Genomic DNA, 21175 nt, shown 5'->3' with positions numbered 1-21175 from the left:
GTTAAGTCGAGGTGTATTCTCTTACTCTGTTTTCATTACAAGTTAAAAATATCTAAAAACTATAGCAATCATGTCACAAAAATAGGTGCTAGATTTAGGTATCACCTTTTAGAGTGCTTAAGGAGAAAATTCCATCAATAATACAGTTTTGTTTTTCTAAAAAGTTCAAAATATTTCCACTGCTATCTTGAGATTGCTCAGGCCATACAGTTCAGTTCTGGATTATTTCATATAGCTCAGTGTTCTCCTGTTGGTTCAGGTGTTGGCTTTATTACCCCACAGAACTGTGAATGGTAGGTTAGGGATGATATTTTGTGTCTTTTGCACTATGTATAGTTTGTATGGTGCTGAACCTGTACAATTGCAATTGTTAATTTCTGTTCTACTTCCTCCCCTCCCCCAACTTTTCCTCCCAGATGCCCTCGTTTATTCAAGGACATATAATTGGAGTTAGATATCTTATAGGAAAAGGCATGGTGTATTTAGTGAATCAGATCTAACTTTGTTTTACCATTCTATTCCAGAATCATACTAACCTATTCCTAAAAACACTGTCAGACTCCTGGTTTTGTAACTTTTTGCCGTTTAATTTTCCTTTGAATCAAGTATTAGCTTTGAAAGACAACAAAAATCTGGTGGGCCTCTTTATTCTGCCTTTTTTTTTTTTCCGAATGTGGAAACCACCGGAAACCATTAAAAAAGAATGGGAAGTGACTGAGGAGCAGACAGGAAATACCAGTTCCCCTCTCAGAGCACCACAGCTCATCCAAGGACTGGCCCTGGTCAGGAGGCAAGTAAGGTACCACAGCAGCTTTTTGCACAGGGCAACTCTATTACCTGACTAGCCACATCTGCAGCTGGATAGGCTCTCAGAAACGCTTGGTGTCACCCAGATTCCCTGATTTGTGCTTATGTGAGCCTCTACACACATGTGTGCTCAGGCTGGCCAGGTGGGGGAGAAGTGCCTCCAGTCCCCAAAGATTTGAGCTTTATTTGGATACCGAGCTGGAACTGAAAAGCCTGGGATGGGGGAATGATCCGCCCCAAGTTCAAGAAGAGTGCAAAGTAACTGGAAATACATCCCTTCAAATATAGAAACTCCCGAGTTGCTTTTGTTTCCTGTCACAACTATGTGAAATAATATCTTGTAATTTAGCCTTAACTTTGAATTTTAGCTCCTTTTTATGTGTGACATGGTGAATGCTAGTTTTCAGTATTTCCTATTACATTGTATTGTATCTCACATCTGCACTGATTATTGTTCTTTGTTGGTTTATAAGTCATGTTTAACTCAGAGAAACAAAACAAAAATAACAGTAATTTGGAATTGCAGCCCTCTCCCTTTTTATTTATTTATCTATCTATTTATTTATTTATTTATAAAAACATACAGCTTCTGTAAAAACTACGGTAGGAGAAGAGGTATGCTGTTGTTCCTGGAGATAACAGGCATGAGACCAAAGAAGACTACATTTCTACTTAGCAATGATTTTACTAATGAATCTCAGTAGAGTTTTAACAGCAGAGCAGGATTTCCTCCTATTGTGATTCTCGATGACCTCCAAAAAACAGTTCCTTAGGATAGAACTAATATGACATCTTTCTGGTTATAGGCTTGTAATAATTAGATGTTTATCTCCAGAAAACATTGCCAGAAAATTTATTAATAGTGCAAGGGAAGTGCTTGTGCACCTTTTTTTGTAATTGTTATTTTATAGCCTGTATCATTCTAAGTTGTTTTGAGAGGGCTATTGCGCTAAGTCTCTAAGAGTTCTATAATAAACCAAATACTTGGACTTAGAGAATACTCTCAGAGCATCTAACAAATTATATCTGCACTTCCATTGTTAAAAAGCATCCATGTCTGGGGGAAGAAATGGAAAACTAGGAAAATATATTGTGATTATCTTTTGAGGTTCAGTTTTGTAAAGAGCAAAAGAAATATTTTATAAAATATGTAGCATCAGCTTTAAAATCATTCATGTAAAAGGTACAGAAGGAAAATAAACTTCACAGTTTCCATAAGAATTACCAAAAGGCGTAAGGCATTTTCTGTGAAAAAAGGATGATGGAGAGAAGAGAAGCAGGGGAGAGTACTGGGGAACGTTGACGTCACATGTCACTCGGTGGCATTAATGTCATTGTTTCTTCATGTCTAAGCATCTGGATCCTCAGCTAGAACGGATCCAAAGAAGACAGGAAAACCACTAAGGAATTTGTCTGTGTGTAGGAATTTCTTCGGAATGGGCACATCTTCCCAAAAGTGCAAAATGAGAGGGCCATATTGGATTTTTTCATGTGATTCTCCTCTGAATAGTATATGCAGTTTTGCATTATGCGTATTAGAATATTACAGCAAATGAGTGTCTCCTGCTGTTTACACTGTCTACACCTCACTTGAAGCCAGTGAGTTTCTTATGTAGAATTCAGAAACTGGTGATATCTGCATAGTTGCTTTATGTTATTTGTATGGTGAGTATAACTTTATACATATTTATGCCGATTGCTTAAATATACTATGTATGCTGTAGGATGCTAGGCTTAAGTCAGAATCTGACAATTTTATTTGTTGATTAGCTGTAGTTTGGCTATCCTTTGTGAACAAAAATGCTGGTCTACCTCACTTTAAGGAAACTTTCTGGGTGAAATGGAGATGTATTTTTTTAAAAAGATACACTAAGAAAATCATATTAGGTCTTTTAAACAGCAAGCTCCTCATTAAAAATATAATTCACATTTATGTCAGTTCAGCATACATGCAGTTTCCTATGTAATTCATAAAATAGAATTCAGAGTAGTAAGGACCTTAAGAAGTTGCTCTGAATGTGTAGACCTTCTGAATGGTGTAGACAGATTTTCTTCATATGTTCACTGGGGGATAATGCCTGTAGTGATGCACTCCACTCAAAGGAGCCAATTCTAAGGGTTAAGAGTTCTTACTGGAAAATGTCTGTGGGCCTGATTCTTGCTTCGTTTTTACCTTTGTCAATTCATGTCGTTTGCCATTTAGCAACACAGACCGAGTTGCTTCCCCTGCATTTATGATACACAGTCTTTGAAGTTAAGAACCTAAGATGAGATGGTGACTGCACAGTGATATTGCTGTGTATGTGCCAGACAAGTGGGTTTGAACCAGCTATTGTCTCATGACTGTGTCCTTGGCTCGAGGAGTTTAGAGTGAAATAGACTGATGATTAGATCTAGAGATCACCTGGTCTTTCCTCCCTAACTCCTCTGCCTGTGTGCAGGTGAATATCTTGAGACCCTGCTCGCTTAAATGTGTTGCCCAAAGCCACACATACTGGCTTCAAGTTTAGTGAGTTTTGCTTCAGTCTGGGTTCAATAATGAAAAGGTACTTAGATCTCCAAAAGTTGCTGGTTCTCATTTTCGAGTGTGGTTTTGACCAGGTTGGACACCCAGGGCTTTTTACTGTTTGTTCACAGTTTCACCACCTAACATAGTAATAATAACTTGGGAAACTGTAAAAAAAACTTTGCTGATATTAGGCAACCATATTATAAAAATCAGGAAGCTAGTTTCATGACCCTGACGGTAACGATTCCAGAGCAGGTAACAGTGTCCCTTGCTCTTGGCTAATGCTCACATTGTTCACTGGAATCTGCTTTTCTTCTTCTCCTCCCTTATGACTTCCCCCTTCCCCAGCTTGAACACATGGAGAAGGAATAAGCATCAGAAGTATGTGGACCTGGGGTTTGGAACCATTTCTTGCTTTGGGACCTTGGTCAAGTTATTCAACCACTGAGTTGCAATTTTTTTTTTTTTTTTTAAAGGACATAGCACGACTTACTTCTGAAGGCTATTGGAGAATTAAGCTCTCTAACTGAGAGCCATGCATGCTGTGGTGGCCTAGAAGAGGTCTCTCACATCCTTGGTGGAGGCTGTGTCTTATTTTTTCTGATCTTTCTCCTGTTCTCATAATCATTCCTCCAGAATCAGTCATTAGTTGATTAATTAACAAGTGAACATTGCCCACTGTGTTCCTTCAGAACCCCCAGTTCACTGAGAAACAATGGCAGCAAGAGGTGGAAATGGAATAGGAGACACATGCACACTCCGTCCTGGGGACACAGGGAAGGCCTTAACTCTTCCCAGGCTGTTGCCAAGTAACCGCCCAGCCAGAAGAGTTGACATTGGAGATGGAATTGGGTGTGTCCCTCTGGAGAAGAGGGACCGATGGTAGAGGGAGGGGCCTCGGAGGAGAGGCTTATCCTCAAGCTGAGGAATTTGTACTTGCTTCCAGGAGCAGTGGGGAGTTTCTGAAGGTTCTCAAGTGGGGGAAATGACATAAAATTACTGAAAATGCCTTGAGAATTTTTTCCTTAATATATATATATATTTTTTGGAGGGGTAGATAGGCTACTAACTTTCAGCTCACACTGTTATTCCTTTTCTAGCTTGAAGTTCTTCTATTGTAAAAGACCAAGAAAAAAATATGATTTGTTAATAGTAGCCTATATTCTCCACACTGCAACTTGCTCCAAATATATTTTAGAATCTTACTTCACTCTTCTACGTATTTAAAAAAAAATTGTTCATGCACTTCAGCTAATTCTGGGGTTTATTTTCCTGACAAAGTTGTTTGTGGTTCACACCACATTTTTGTTTCCTCTATGGCCACGTGCCTGCCACTCCAATTTTTATATACATTGTTTTAAAAACTGAGCTACTCGGTGAGATTATTTGCTTTGGATGATGCTGTCTTGTTTTTCTCAGATTGTCATATTTTAGTGTTTCCTGTGCCACAAAAGTAGTAATAATCTCTTTTAGGTGTGTAATGTAGTCTTTCTTAGACTTCTCGAAACTAGTTCTCTAGAACCTAGGGATGATGACATGCTGTGCTTATTATTCCTTTGTTGTTACTAGTTTCAAAATTATATTCTCATTTTCTTCCAGGGTTCTTGACTACCTCACTGATTAGTTCTTTTTTGTTCAGAATTATTAATGAATGTGATGATTTTCTTCACACCTTTCCAAAATTTCCACAGTGAGCCTGTATTAATTTTGTTAAAAAAAGTGTCATTAGTTAAAAAGAATGGAGTTGAAGGTGATAGCCTTTCATAAGGCTTTTTCAGAGGCAGGTCAAGAGTTTTTATGACATGCTTTTAAAATTCCAGAATGATACTTCAAGATTTTCCCTTACATCTTGATTTTGTGCAAATTTGTGGTTAAACAATTTAAAAAAAAGTTACATATCTTTGGTTTCTCTGGACAGTAAGTGACAAACTCTTACTGCAGTGCTTTGTCTGTTTTGCTTCCCCATTATTTGCACCCAAATTTCTTAATGCTGCCACATGTATGTACAACATTGTGTCTCGCAGTACATTTTTTAAACAAAGGTTTCCTTTAACTGACAGCCTCACATTCTACTTATTTGTCTAGTCATGGTCCTGTAAAGACGTTTGTTCTTGATAGTTTAGAGTGCTGTATTTTGAGCAGTTTCTCTGTCATAATCTTGAACTACTGGGTACTAGTAGTTCTATGTTGTACAAGTTTTCAGAATAAAGGGATTTTGGACTTAAAAAAAAATTCCTTCTCTTTTTCCTTAAAATATGTTTCTTTTATCTGGTTGGCTGGCACTTGTCTTCCAAACAGTGGTTTTTCAAAGCATAATTACTGACAAGCCTTAAATGTCCATACAAATCCTCTTTTTAAAAAAATTTCACATACTTTCATTTTTAAAAAACTAAGCAAAATTTTAAGAGTATTTTTAAGTGAAAAATTAGTCTGAGATTTTAGTTCAGTATTGTAAAGTCTGGATGTCACTTTATACTGTCAAGGCTGCAAGAAAATGACAGGTATGCACATGCAAGTAGTTTTAATTCAAGTAAAATTTGAGAAGGGCATTTTATCAGCATAAGATCAGTGTGGTTTTGAGTTGGTCGTGGTTTTCAATTGCTGCTTTTGTTTTGCTTTTAAATTATAAATTAGTGCATTTAGCTTCATCATTATCAGTTTACAGTGGCACTGTATTATGTGCATTTAACTTATGCCAACTTGACTATAAACGTTTGCTGAAAAATAATTAGCAATGTATTTTTTTAATGCAACATTCCCTTAAATATAAGCAAGACTGATTTCTTCTGGTATTCACCCAAAGAAGTAGCAATCTTTTCCAACACTGTAGGAGAAACTGGCAGCATTGGGTTTTGTGAGAGAGAATGTAGCACTATGTAAAAAATAAAAAATCACATGTGCTATACTGTATGGTCTTTTTAAGTAATTTTCAAGGATAATTTTGTCTCAATCTTAGCCTTCATTTTAGAAGCCAAGCCTTACACAAAATGAGACTACATGTAGTGCGTTGTGAATTCTTTGTCCAAATCTACAGGGTGTAGTGATGTACTTTATTATCAACAGTATTTTGGGGTCATAATTTCTAATAATGAGAATTTAAGCCAGATGTGCTTTGCTGTTCAGATATGACTCATTTATGCCCCTATTTCTAAACGGATGTATATTTTCACCCTCAGTTTGTTTGTATAGTGACAGTCCATTTTTGTCATCGAGTTTGTTCTCTATTGGAAAGTAGTAATGGTTGAGAAATGTGGGTTGCGCTAAATAAATTGTAGAGCCACAAGTTTAAAATGAACCACACTTCATTTCCTGGAGGTGGGAGTCCAGGGGAGCAGCAATATGTTGTTTTCTTCTTCTGAACATTCATCCAGCTGATCGGCATTCATCCAGCTGATCGGCGATAGAGTTAAGTCTCTCTTTCTTCTAATATGAAACATCTAATTGAAACGGCCAGGCACTTATGGGGCACTTTGACTGTTAAATTAATGAGAAGAACATTAAGAGCCCATCGGATGATTGGCCAAAAGACCCAAATGGGCAATTCACAAAGGAGGGAATTAACTAGTAAAAAGCCATCGGAAAATATTGACTAACTAAATCTGGTATTCACAGACTCACAAATTAAAATATTACCCTTTATCCTATTAAATTGGCAAAACAAAAAATACATAACATACCTGATGCTGTAAAGTCACAGTGATCCAGCCCATTTTGACATTGCTGGTGATAATTGTGCAAAAGTGTCTACATCTGCAAAAAGCAATTTGGCAAGATTATTAAGATCTACAACAGGAAAATTGTTACGTAAGCCACAGTTTATACACTAGAAGAAATAATATGTAGCCATTAAATGGATATAAATAAAGATTATAGCTAAGTGAAAAAAGGTTATGCTAGGTTAAGTGGAAAAAGGTACAAAATTAAATATATGCTGTAATTAGAACAATGTTAAACATGCTGTGACTAAGGTAATACTTTAATGTTAAATAACGTCTGTATAGCAAATTGAGAAAAATGTTTTGCTAGGTTAAGTGGAAAAAGGTACAAAATTAAATGTACACTATAATTAGAACAATGTTAAACTTGCTGTATAATTAAGGTAATATACAAATGTTCATTGAGGGGTGGAGAGTTTATAGATGTATTTTCTTTTTTTTTTGGTTTATAATTAAACTTCATCAAGGTAAAGAGAACATTAAAGAATTAGATAAGGCTGTGGTAGGATGAAAATGACTTTATTTTGAATCCTAGGGAATGTGTCAACTTTCCTTTGGTGTGCTGCCTGATTCTGCTAGCAGTTCACTTGCTGTGTAAATTGATACAGCTTTCCTTGGTATAAATGAGAAGTAGTTTTGGTAGTTAAATTAACATGATCAGGCCATATTTTAAAGGTCCAATTTCATCTGCTGAGTGTGTCTATATTTGTAAAGGTATTTACTGCAGGCTTGCTTGCTCTATTGAGAATATAAGCTATAGAACCATGTAGAAATAGATTTTTTTTTCTTAAGCATTTTAGAGTAAATCTTTGAATTATCAAATGTTTTGACTTCTCATTTTAAGGCTTTGGATCATTTTTATTTACTTTGTTTGCAGAGGTACTGTTCTACCTTTGATACTATCAGTTGATACCAACATGTAAAAACAAATATGTAATTGATATGTTAATGACTCATGCTTTTAGGGAGTGTAAAGTATTTACTATGTTTTTCTGTAGTATACATCTCTCAAAGATAGCCAGTCCTCACTAAATAACTAAGATAATATATTTTTGGATGAAGGTTGAAATTTGAACAAATGTTTATTCATGCAGAACAAGTAGATCTCTGCCAGTGAAGAGGCTTATCCACTCTATACATTAGCGATTTCCCAGTTATGTTTTTTATTTGCACATATTCTCCTTATTCTATAAGAAACTTAAAATTGCTTTATAGAGAAAATGTTATTTTGATCAAAATATATGGAAACTTTTGAGAGCTCTTTTTCTTCAATGAGGAACTTGCGTATGAACCATTAGCAGTACATTTTCTGCTTTTTTGTTTCCAATTGGTGTGTGTATTTTAGGGAAAGGGTTACTTGGGACAGCAGGCATAGTGGTCATTCACAGTTTAGTGGCAGTTTTTTCATTTAAATTTACTTTTACTAAAGAACATCATCATTGAATGAAATTTGCTTTTTGGAAAATGTGGAAAAGAAATGAAGGAGGAGCTGAGTTCTGCTTGGTGATCGAGTCTGTTCAACTCTTTTTTATTTGGCTTCCATGGTTCTTTACTTACTGGAGTTTCTCTGCATCATAAATGGAAAAAAAAAATAACCTCCCTCCCTCATCTACTGATTCAGCAAATATTTGTTGAGTGCTTAGTAGGTACCAGGCACTTTTGCAGAGTGCTTAGAGATCCGTGGTGTCCTAGCACTTGTGTATTTTAAAAAATAAGGTTAATCTCTGCTTTTAAAATGTAATAATTGGCACACTACAAGATTTAAATTTTAAAAATTAGTGAGGGATACAATACTCTTCTAAATAAAACATTTTGATATAAAAAAAAAATCTCAGTGAGGATCTTTTTTTTACCCCTTCCTCTAGAATAGAAATAGTTAACCAATGTAGACTTGAATTGGGTGGGTTTTGGTACCAGTTCAGAAGAAATTCCTTTTGTTGCAGGCTTAACCAGTCATTACTTACTCCCCAATGTTATTACTGATCTACTGAGCTTGTCATGTTATTTTATTTTTCTGTTTTAAATAAACTTTTAATATGTATATGTATAGGGAGATGCACGAGTATTAAGTGTACAGCTTGATGAAGTAACACAAGTGAACACAGTTGTATAATCACCATGTAGATCAAGAAATTCGATATTATGCCAGGAATAGAACTACACCCGAAAAGTCCCCACCCTTCCCACCTGTGTTCCTTTCCAGTCTTTATCTCACCATCTTCTCCCCTGGGCTTGTCATTTTAAAAGGATTCAGAATACAGTCATTGATCCGATGGAACTTTTGGCGGCTCACTCACGATACAAGAGGAGAAAGCAAAATGAATGTCAGTGAACGAATTCTCTTGGGATTTTTGAGGACACGGAGAAGAGAGACTTGGCCTTGAAGGTTAGGCATTATTTGAGTAATAAATTCCAGGTCAGGAGACAGTCTGAGCAACTTGGAATCTGCCAGGTCTAGTGAACCACAGCAAGTTGACCTGTGGCACAGAGGGTAGTTGTGTTGTCAGTCATGGAAGGTAGAGTGTGCAGATCTCACATGCAGACTTGGGAATTTCTCCCTTATTCTCTACGAAATGGGAATCCAGTGAAGTTTTGAATAGGTGAGATTTCTGATGATACTTTTGGAAGATTATGCTAGCAAAGACCTGTAGGATAGATTTCATTTGAAGAGGCAGCAGACATAAAGTTGGTACTGTTAAGTCAGGTAATGAAATGATGGGCTGCTGAACAAAGACGCTGGTGGTAATAGAAAGGGCCAGTGCAAGAGCACGGATGCTTCTTTTGATGCAACATTAGAGGAAGGAGACAAAGAAACCCTGTAGAGTTTAGGCTGAGAGACAGGGATACAGAATTATTCAATAATAATTCTAGGTCAGCAATCATTTTTGTAACCTTGCATATCAGTTTTCTTATCTGTAAACTATAGAATTAACCTGCAGGTTCCTTTAAAATTGACAGTGTTATGATTTTCTGAGGACTGCCTGGCTTGAAGTCTGAGGATAATTTCAGGCCCCATAAATCCTTATTTTTGGTGTGCACATTTTGTCAATTGGATGTTATAGTAAGACAGTTGGGATTTTATCATTGCTTCATTTGGGAGGCCTGTTTTTATGATTTTTTTTTTTCTGTTGCTGTTTTATTTGAAGATTTTTTTTTTTTTAATGCCATATTCTTCTAGAGCAGTGCTTCTCAAACTTTAATGTGCACATGGGGATCTTGTGAAAACACAAATCCTGATTTGGCAGGTCTGGGGTGGGGACTGAGTCTCTGTTTCAAACAAGTTCCCAGGTGATGCTTTTTCATCAGGAGTAGCAAGGCTTGGCAGGAAATATGCTTCTACTTAAATTACATTGAAAATTACTTTGAAAATTAATTTCATTTTGATAGAGTAAAGGAACTTTATTACTTCAGGTTTTTAGTGTTATTTTAATATTGCCGTAAAGGCAGATTTTGTTAGCACCGTAGTTTCCATATTGCTGAAACATCAAAAAGAGTACATCCCCCCGACCTTCTTGAGCTTACACTATAGAAATAATTTTAGAAAAAGTTTTACATATTAAAATAAACGACATTTGAATAGTGATACTTTCTAATGTTGAAGAAACCTACATTGCTTAATAATAGCTGCAGAATATATTATGTTTCCAAGTGACTTTTGGCAAGCTGCAATTCAGAGTAGACCTAAGAAAAATTAGTAGGGTTTATTTTATCGTTTCAAATATAATGGCTTTATTTTATTTTAAATCATGACAGCACTGTGGAATAAAATATCCTGTGAAAAATACTGGAATTAGATTAGTAAAATTTTAAACATCAGTGTGTATCATTTTGGTGCCAATTGATTTGAAGCAAAATTGATTGTAACTGCTTAAGAAAGTAATCATGGGTAGTAAATGAAAGTTTTCTGTCTTTGAGAGGTTGGCTCATGATTATATCTCTTTTAGAGAAATGTCTATAAAGAGGCATTTTAAGTAAAGAAAGGGAAATACAGAGAAATCAATTTTAAAAACAGATCAAAAAAGCATTAAATTAGTCACATTTTCATTGAGTTGCCCATAAAAAAAGCATTTTGAAAAATTTACTTAGTTTATTGCTAACATTTAAGGTATTTTATATATTTTTCATGTATTGGTAATCTACCTTAAAGAGGCTGACCTCGTTAAATTAGTTGATTTCTGCTTTTTATTGTATTAAGAATTCTTAAGGATGTTTGAACTATGTCCTTGATATGTGGAGGTAGAGATCCATTTCTGAATGTGAAATCAAACATTTTGAAGTTCTGGTAATGTAATCACTTGGATTGTTTCCATTCATATTTTTAATATAATTGAATCTTTCGGGGAACAACATGATTTTTGCCAACTTCAGATAGTTGTCTTTGTTCAATCATCTACTATAGTTACCTTTGTCCTGGCTATTTTAAAGAGTTACTGGCTCAAGTTGTGTCATACACCCTAGTGGCCACAGCAAAATTTATGTAGCCACATGAATGTCAGGTGTTTAATGCAGTGAAGATAGCCTTTTCACCCAGTTCTGTTAGCTTGACAGCTGCTGATGGACCAGACTGCCTGCCAGCTGCTTTAGTCACTGCTTCAATAAATGTGGGAAAATTTTCCCTAACACAGAGAGAGTTTCAGGGAGATTAGCTGTTTCGAGAGGATAGACTTCAAACCTGATGATATGCACTGCGCAAAATCTGTTTTTATCTTCTGATCCTGCTTATATCCAACTGTATTCATGTGGTTTATTCATTTAATTCAGACAAGCCTGAGAATGTCTATTTCGTGCACGCATTATAATCCAATGTGAGTTGAGTTTGGGATTTAATATATTTCTGCTATAGATCTGACTGAGGCATCATGGGGTGGGAAAAAACAGAAACCCTTAGAAGCACATCCTTGCACTTTGCTAGTCAGTTGGGATGAATTTAGGCAGTCCTGCTTCCCAGACTGAAGAGCTTACTTGGTATTCCTCTGTGAAAGGATTCCATGCCTCCTTACTACTGCCAAGGGCTGACTGAAGTAGTTTCCAGGTGTGGCGGACCTTGCCGTATTTCTGTGAAGCTCCATTACTCAAGGTCTGAGCTCATGCTGTGGAAAAACTCTTTTGCTTCTACCTTAAAAGAAGGATGTTCATTTCCATAAGATGGTTCTGGTAAGTATACCGCCTATACATGTGTGTGTCTTTGCCTAAGTACCTAGTGCTTCATAAGATGCACCACAAAATTGAAAAGAGGTCATGAAAACTATTTTTGGCTGCCATAAAAAACAGATGCCAAAGAAAAGACAAGTGTTTGTAAGACTTACATGGGCACGACTGGCTGATGTTATTTTTCTTTCTTAGTTCTGTGTATATTTTGTTTTAAAAACTGTTTTGCACTATCAATATGAAGACACAAATATCCTGTTGACTGTATGGCAGTGACCTTGATAATGGTGATAATAGTAGCAGCAAACCTTAATTGTGCACACCGTGCCAAGCACAGCATCACACACAGAACCCTTTTAATCTCACAGTGATGCTGCCTGGTGAGTACGATTATTGCTGCTATCCTCAGAAAATGAACCCAGGAGGCTGAGTGAATTTGAGTTAAACAGCTGGGGTGGGTGGAGCTGAGCTGTGTCTGCTTTTGTGTTGCAGCTGCCATGGTGAATGGCTTCAGCATCCGCAGTTCTTTGTCCACATGTGCTTTCAAAGGCCAGAACGTTTTAATCAAAAATATAAGCTTTTAAAAAAATAGTAAATTTACTTTTGTGTGGTTTCTTGATGAAATGACAAATTTTAATACCAGGTCTCCCTCCCCTGCACCCCCTTCTGTCCCCCCTCATCGCCCAGAGGAGCAGTTCAACTTAATTCTAGAACAACCTCTTAGAATTTTAGGGTTTTGAGTTCCCAGAGGAACATCTCAAAACCTCCCCAAATCCAATGATGTTAGACTTTAAAGATCATAAGGTCCAGGGATGGCAAATGCTTGGCCTCATGCTGCTTACTCAGCTTTCCAGCCTGTGGCGGATACTGAGAATGGGTCCCATTCTCTGCCTGGAGTCTCCATGTAACCTCAGTAATTGCAGGCAGTCGCTACCAGGAGATTGGACCTGGAGCTTGAGATACAATTTAGTCGCCCTATCTAATTTATTCTCTTAGCAAAAAATTTAAATTAGGTTCCTGTGGCCTGGTGAGGTATGGGTCATCTGTCCAAAGTTTACAGCCTAGCATGGAGCAGGTGAGTTTGGACTCCAAGTCTAGTGCTTTCCACTCTGTCAGGCCACCTCAATCCCTTAAAATGCAGCCCCAGTCACATGATTCGCCTGCTCAAAAATATCCATGGCTCTCTTTTACCTACAAACTGTTCCTGCTGACACTCAGGGCCTCTATAATGAAAAATTGGGCAAAAGACACTTTATCAAATCCAGATAACCCATTATGTGCTGGGTGCTGGTAGAGGGTGATGAGATGAGTCAGATTTCAAAGCTCTGTCTTCAAGTTTATAGGCTAGCTAAGGGCCAGAGGTATAATAATAGTTCAGAAATGCTTAAATTACCAGGCAAAAAAGCGATCCTTTTATTGAGAGGTAGGAAGTGCTTTAACAGTACAAAGGCTTGAGAGATGACCATTGGTTGATGATAACCAGGAAGGCTTCAGAAGAAGATGGCACTGAGTATGTCTTAATAAAAGAATAGATATGTGGGCACTTTGGTTGGGACAGTGTGATGATCCACAGAGATGGAGAGATGGTTTATGTTTGAGGCACAGGAAAGATTTGCCTGGATAATATAGCTGTAGGTGGAAGATAAGACTAGAAAGTGACTGGCATCATGTAATGGAGGGTCTTGAACGTGGTACCATCAGCTGATACTAATTTAGGAAGTGATTGAGAGCCATTGAAAATTTTTGAAGAGAAGAATTAAGTGATAGGTAGGGGCTGTATTTTAATAAAATAAAGATGGATGTGGTGGTAAGGGTGGATTAGAGCAGAAGACTCCCTCCCGATTTTGAATTATTGCACTTTAGGAAAAGAGCTTTGGAGACTTAGCATCTGAAGGTTTAGGTTAAGAGGCACTTAGGGCTCACAACCAATTTCAGACACAAATGGATGTTGTCAATCTGGGAAGTGAATGTACTGGAGAAAAACTAGTGCTCTTTGAAATAAATGGTAGCAATTGTGACTGCTAAAGCCAGCTTGTACGAAGTAAATTAGAAGGCACATAAAAGGAAATTATTCTCATGAGTATGGAATGGTTATGGGGTGTGTGTGCACACGCACATTCGCTCGTGTTTGTGTGTGTGAATTTGATAAAAGTGTCTTTCAACACTGAATGAAATTTTTTACAACAAAAAAATTTACATTGAAGATTTTTGTTTATTGTATTTCTTAAAAATTTTTAGTAATCAGTCTGTCAGGGTTAATGATTGTGCTGATATATAACCTTTTTTCTTTTTTTTTTTAAAAAAAGACCTTTGAGTTATTTGGAGCATTTTAGTTGATCTTTCATAGTATGTAAGGTGCTAAAAGTATTGTTCTATTTTTAAAATGAGAGAACTGAGAAAAATTGAGGCCAGTTTATTTGTATAATTCTATTGGAGCTGAAATGATTTAATGGAGAAGAAGTTAATTCTGTATTCTGTGATAGCTGTTTACCCCAGTTAATTGTCCTAGTCGTTTGGTTAAGAAGTCTTTTTTGACCTCATCTACCTTCCCAAATGCCCACCTTCCTCCTTCCTGCGCTTTAGACACATTTCACTGTCTTTCTTCCCCACTCTCACTCATCCTGCTCTGTTATTCTTTAGTGTTCCTGTAGTATTTCCATGTGCTTATACTATAACTTGTTATATGTATTTTGACCTGTGTATCCCTATCAGACCATAAACTCCTTGAGAGCGAAGGTCTTGTTCATTATGCACTCCACTGTGTGTACGCGCCCAACAAATGTCAAGTAAATAGGTGAACTAGTATGTAACTGCAGTGACATTTGCCTGGGCCTTCGGGAGTAAAATGAAAACTATTGTGATTTATTTAGTATATGCAAACAGCCACCCTATGAGGAAGGCGGATGCTTTTGTCCACTCCTCCCCCATATTATAGATTGTAAATGTGAGGTATAGAGAGGTGACATGACTAGCCTGTGTCACTCAGAAAGTGTCAGAGTGTGGAAGGGGCACTGATGACCTGTTTATTTTCATATCTTAATACTTGTGAAAAGCCTTCAGATATATTATTTCAAAGCACTAATTGAGTACACAGTGCTGTATGAAGAATTTGAGGGTACACAATAAAGGTTGGTCATGTGCCAGACCTCAGGGGACTTTCAGTGAAATGGTAGCAGAATATGCAAAAGTGAACCTATAATAATTCCAAGAGTTTGTCCATGGGCGAGGCAAAGTCTAATTGAAAAGAAGTTGTTGACATTTTGGAGGGCGGGCAAATGGTGGGCCGAGTTCTTGTTCACCAGGACAGAACAGAGGCTGTGACCGTGGGTATGGTGGGAGCGGGAGCAGAACGAATGCAGAGCTGACTGCATTCTTTGGTGAGGCTAAGTTTGGTGTTCCGTTTTCAGAGACTTTCAGTTAAGCCAGTCGAAGGCAGTATTTTAAGTGAGAACTTAGTTGTAGGGGTGGGTAAATAAGTGGTGACAGATTTGGTCAGGGTGGTGGTCTGAAGTGGTGGCAGTGGGTATATGTGGTGTTATTGATCGTCTACCAACATCGAGCATACAGAAGTCTTGAGATTTAACTGTGCCCTTATCAACTATCAGATAGCTGCAAAGCATGACTCAGAGCAGTATGTGGGCCAGCTTGGTTATGTGGAGAGTGAAGGTTTGTTGACAGTGACATAAATTTGAGGTTGAGATAGGGTGGGAAAACAGAATTCATTCAGCTTCAGCAGGAAGCAGAAGTCAAAGGAATTTATTGATGGAAACCAAGCTTGAAAGGGGAGGTAGCGAACATGAGTATTCTCAGGTGCCTTGAGCAGTAAAGTACGAACACCGAGGTTGACAACGAACTAGCTTAGTACTGAGAACTGGATGTTTACCTGTTTATACCTAAAGGAATTGCACCCATCAGATCTCTGTCACCGTGCCCAGGGTGGAGCCACACCCAGATTATGCTCTGCAGGTGGTGACATGTGTTTGGGGCTTCAGCCAGGGCTGGGAGCCAGCGGCCAAGCCATTCGCCCAGCTCCACCATCCACTGTTCAGAGAATAAAAGTGGGCCAGAGCCAAGTCAGGTCTCCTTTCTTTTTTTCACTCTGCTGTGACACTCTCGGAGTAGTAGTTCTAGGGCTATATATGGGAAACATGGACCTTAGAAGATCGTTAGAGCAGTTAAGTCCAGGTTAATGATGGAACTGACAACATAAGGAGACTAAATTGAGAAAAATTTTTTTGTGTGTGTTTTAAAAGCAAATTAATGCTTCTTATAGAGAGATTGGAATCTCATCATTTAACATTTTATATGTTCTTATTTTCTCCTGTCATCTTAAGAATTTGGAGGCCATACTGATTTCCTGCTTTTTAAAAACATTAGTATTTTATTGTTAATACTATTTCAAAGATTCTTTTAATAGCTTACATATTTCTTTGATTATGTTTATATAACATTTTTTCTCAGGTGTTTAATTTGTTTTTCTAAGTAACCCTGCACTGAATTTGTTTATATGTAAATACTTATCTAAATATCCAGCATTATCTTCACTTTCCAGAAGAAGAATTACTGGGTTAAAGGAAGGAAACTTTACATATATTACCATGTTGCTTTTTAGAAAAGTAATTTTATATTGACACAAACCAGCCTTGTGTGAAAGTATATGCTTCATTCTACTTTTGTTTAATGATATACTTTTAAAAATTTTGCTAAATTTGTTAAAAAATTATAATTACAAAAGGCCTACTATTGCCCTCTGCTTCCCAGAACTTTACCGAGGGACAGTGTCACCTGCTGAACTTGTATACAGTAGTGTTTTGGATTGCAACAGTAACAGGGCTAGAACTATTTCTTGACCAAAACCCCAAAGAGAGCAGGATGCCAGTTTTCAAGATGCTGCTCCTACTTGCATTAATAAGAAGTTGTTATCGAAGTCACCTTTCATTAGCTTAGTGAATGAGGTTGAATTTAAAAGACGTGGAATTGGCGGAGTCTGCTCTGGTTGCACAGGTGTTCAGGAGTCCTCTGTGAGAGCTTGTCTGTGTAACTTATACCTCCAGAGCTGTGTTCCTCTCTTCCCAGAGGAACAAAGTGCAGCATTAACCAGCTGCTGTGCGAGCCAAGGGAGCACCCCACCTGCCCCCTCTATCTTGCTATCCTGTTTTATTTTTTTCAATGCACTTCTCACCAACTAAAATTGTCTTACATTTTAGATTCTGTCTTGTTCCCCTAGAATTCAAGTTCTGTTATAAAAAGCACTTGGTTTTTCTAATTCATGGTGTCTCCCCAGGATTGGGCCCATAATAGGTGCTGAATGTATGTTCATTGAATGACCTGCAGAGGCTTTCTGTTTTCTGTGGAAACAAGTGCAGACATTTCACCCCATCTTCAGTTTGCTCCATGCTACTTTCCCAGATCATCTTTGTGAATCACACTGCTCTGAACCCCAGGAGCTGCTCCCTGGTCTGATTGTTCGTGTGCTGCTGTGGGGGTTGGGGGGGCGGGGAAGAAGGGGGAGTCCTTTACCTGGAATGCCTCCTTTCACACCGGTCTCAGTCTGAGGAAATGTTGAGTCTTTAGGACCCAACTCAACTTTTTGCTTGTTCCTCCACAAAACCTTTCCTAACATCCTAACTGGTTCTAGTGCTCGCTTTTCTGAACCTCTGAAAGTCCTGTGGGTTATCTTACAAATGCCTGTAACTATGTGTAGTTCCTTGTCCCTTCTCGTCAGGGGCTCAGCTCACCCACAGCTCCTGGCCCAAGGCTTTACCCCTTAGGCAATTGAAGGGCCGTTGAGTCTTTCAAGGTCTTTGTTTCCCAAACTCCTCTGAAAATTTTCTCAACATCTCTTATCTTGCATCTTAAGTTATATATATATTTTCAATTAAATATTTAAAATATTACAGCTGGTAGGAATCTTGGCCAAGATCTAGTCTTATTAGAATGCATACCTGTGTTTTTCCATTAACTTTTGCCCCAGGAGTTTCAAATAAGCTTTGGGCTGGTAGCAAGTATAGATAATTGTTTCCTGATTAGGAGTCAGATTTGACACTTCCTATTGAAATGTTTTGCTGTCTGGGATATGAAGCAGATGGTCGCTTATGGCAGAACAGATGTCTGTGTTGAATCAGAAGATTTTAATCTGCTCTTGTATCCTGAAGTGTTTTCTTCGGCAAATACCCACTTCTGATCTGCTTGTTTCAACTGTGGGTGATTTTTCCCTACTAAGGGGCTGCATAGAGCTTTATAAAGAAATCTGATAAAACGTGGTTAATAAAACATAAATAATTGAATATTGGTTAATCCACATGTTTATTACAATGCAAGTACAATGTTTGGATAGACTAGGTAAGCGGCGATTGCTTAATAAGTACACAATTAGCATAAACTATTGATTATAACAAAAAGATAATTTCAATTAAATATAGTTTGAGTCTTCAGATTATCTGTTGAATGGTGGTATCAGTGGGTAAAAGCTGTAGGTGGGCTGGCTTGCCTGGTTTTGAAACTCAGTTCTGTCGTTTAAGACCCGTGTAGGCAAATGACTTCACAATGCTGTGCTTGTTTTCCTCCTCTGTAAGATGAGAGTGGGGGAGGGCGGTGGTAATAGTACTTACTTTTAGGATTGAGTGAGGATTACATGAGTTGACAGATGAAAAGTGCTGAGAATGCTTCCTGGCTCATAATCACTACAGAAATGTTAGCTCTGTTATTGTTATCATTAATGTATTGTCATCGTCATTTGAGAAATAAGCTCTCACTGTCCATGTACAGAGAACGAAGACTGGAGGAAGTACCAAATGTTAATAAGTGCCCTGCTGAAACCTGTGCATGGTCTACCTGATTTGGCTCTTTCTCTGTTTCTCTTTCTAGGGAGCTGGTTGAGGCAGCTGTCACCTGAGATGTATAATGTCTGTGGACTGTTTTAGGTCAAAACTGTAGGTTTTTGAATATCTTGTTTAGATTTGAGCCATCACCCTCAGATTGAATGTTATTCTTTGAGAATAGAGCTATTGAATAAAGGTATTAGAAAACAAGTGTGTTGAAGTTAAAATGTGCTTTTTTGGGGGTAGATATGTATCTTTTCTCAATGCTGCATAACTCTTTTTGGCCTGTATAATATCAGATGTGGGGGAGAATTTGAAAGGCTTATAATCATCAAATACGTGCTTTTCATGGTGGTACCAAGAACGATGAGGCCTAACCCCACCCTCCCAAACTTTTTAACCTGATTGGAAGGCGAAGTGCAGTATTGACAATGCAGGCTATTTAAGAAGATAAATGCGTTTTTATATGATAGCACTTTGAGTGCTGTGTGCAAGGCTGATAAAAACAGGGCAGGAGAGTGCTCCTCTGGAGCTGCCGCCTCAGAAGGGTGAGGTACAGAGCCAACACTGGGGGAACCCCCGCCCCTGACCCCAGGCTCAGTTTTGCCTTCACTTTCCAGCAGTAGTTCTCACCATTCACCACATCACATGCTGCCCTCAAGACACCCCTATTTTTTTTTTTTTTTTTGGTAACTTTTCATTATGGAAAATTTCAAACACATAAATAAGGAATAGAATAATGAGTTCTCAGGTACCCATCACCCAGCTTCAATAGCTATCAACATATAACTCCCTTCCCCACTGTCCCTTTCCCTCCCCCCAACCTCTGCTAGACTGTTTCAAAGTAAATACTGGGAAATATATCATTTTTTTCCTATAAATTCTTCTGTATGTATTACTTAAAGATAAAGACTCATAAAGTTTTTATTTTAAACTGTATTTTCCAACCTCTATTTTTCATTCATGGGGGTTGTATTTACTGGCTGAAGTGGATAGGCTGGCTGTAACATGGCAAGTGATTATATAATATGGAGATTGTGTGTTCAATGAGCAACCCAGATTTGGATGGCCTTCCTTTAGAAGTTTCACAGGGATCCTAATTTACTCATTCTCCTGAAAGTTTGTCAGATGTCTAACCCCTATTGATAAAGAAATTTCTGTTGGCTTAAGGATTTGAAACCTGCAGTGGTATATGACCAATGGCTGGAGTAGCTCAGCACTTCTTAAACAAAGCATAAGATGGTGATGCCTCTCAGTCCTCAGGGAGGTCAGATATGAGTAACCTCAGCGTGTTGTGCAAATCTCATTTTTTAAATATGAAATGGAGTGAAAATGGCCAGGAACCATAGCCTATTTGGTTATGGCCACATGAACTGAAAGTGAAAATCCAGTGAGATTACCCTATTGACATTTTTTGATCTTGTAAATATGAGGCTGAAAGGGATAAAGTCAGTGGACTTTATTTAAATTTCGAAGAGAAGGTTCTACCTGAATACCAGAGTGTGGGAGCAGTTCTGCACAGGAAATGTGATGGCCCAGAAACAGACAGTCAGATTCTAACAAAAGCACTGAATTGAGAACTAGGAGACATGGAGTCTAGTAATCAGGTCTCATCTCCTGAGTTCCTAAGTGTCCTGTGGCGACATACAGCTTTAGGTTTTTGTTTCCTTTTTCTGCAGGAGATGAATTAGGAATGGGCTATAAATGAGATGAAAATTGCTTTGGCCTTCCCTGCTGAAGTGGAGTGTAGTAGATGGGCTGGCGGAAGACTTCCTTGTCTTACGGCTGATGGATTGAGTGTGGTGTTTCTCAACCTTGTATGACTCAATATCTCTCTTTTTTCTTTTAATTTTGAAATAATTATAGATTCACAGGAAGTTATGCAGATAGTACAGAGAGTGCCCTTGTGTTCTTCACCTAGCCTTTCCCAGTGGGCACAGGAATGTGATGGCCGGCTGATGACTCATGAAAGTATGTGGCATTGGCCACTCAACATCACAAACAGCATTGCTGCTATCATAGGCTCTTCCAGCATGGTAACCAGCTCTTAAAATTCCAGGCAGTCTTTGCTCAATTTATATGGTAACTGCATTCCTGAAATATTCAATGCTGTTAAAATTTGGAAAAAATTATTTGTGTTTATATGTAAAAAATAGATTTAAGCTCAAGGCTTA

The sequence above is a fragment of the Pteropus vampyrus genome, unplaced genomic scaffold (assembly GCF_000151845.1).
Source record: "Pteropus vampyrus isolate Shadow unplaced genomic scaffold, Pvam_2.0 Scaffold294, whole genome shotgun sequence".
Lineage (NCBI taxonomy): Eukaryota > Metazoa > Chordata > Mammalia > Chiroptera > Pteropodidae > Pteropus > Pteropus vampyrus.
The sequence above is the reverse complement of the archived record's forward strand: the minus strand, read 5'-3'. Positions refer to the sequence as shown.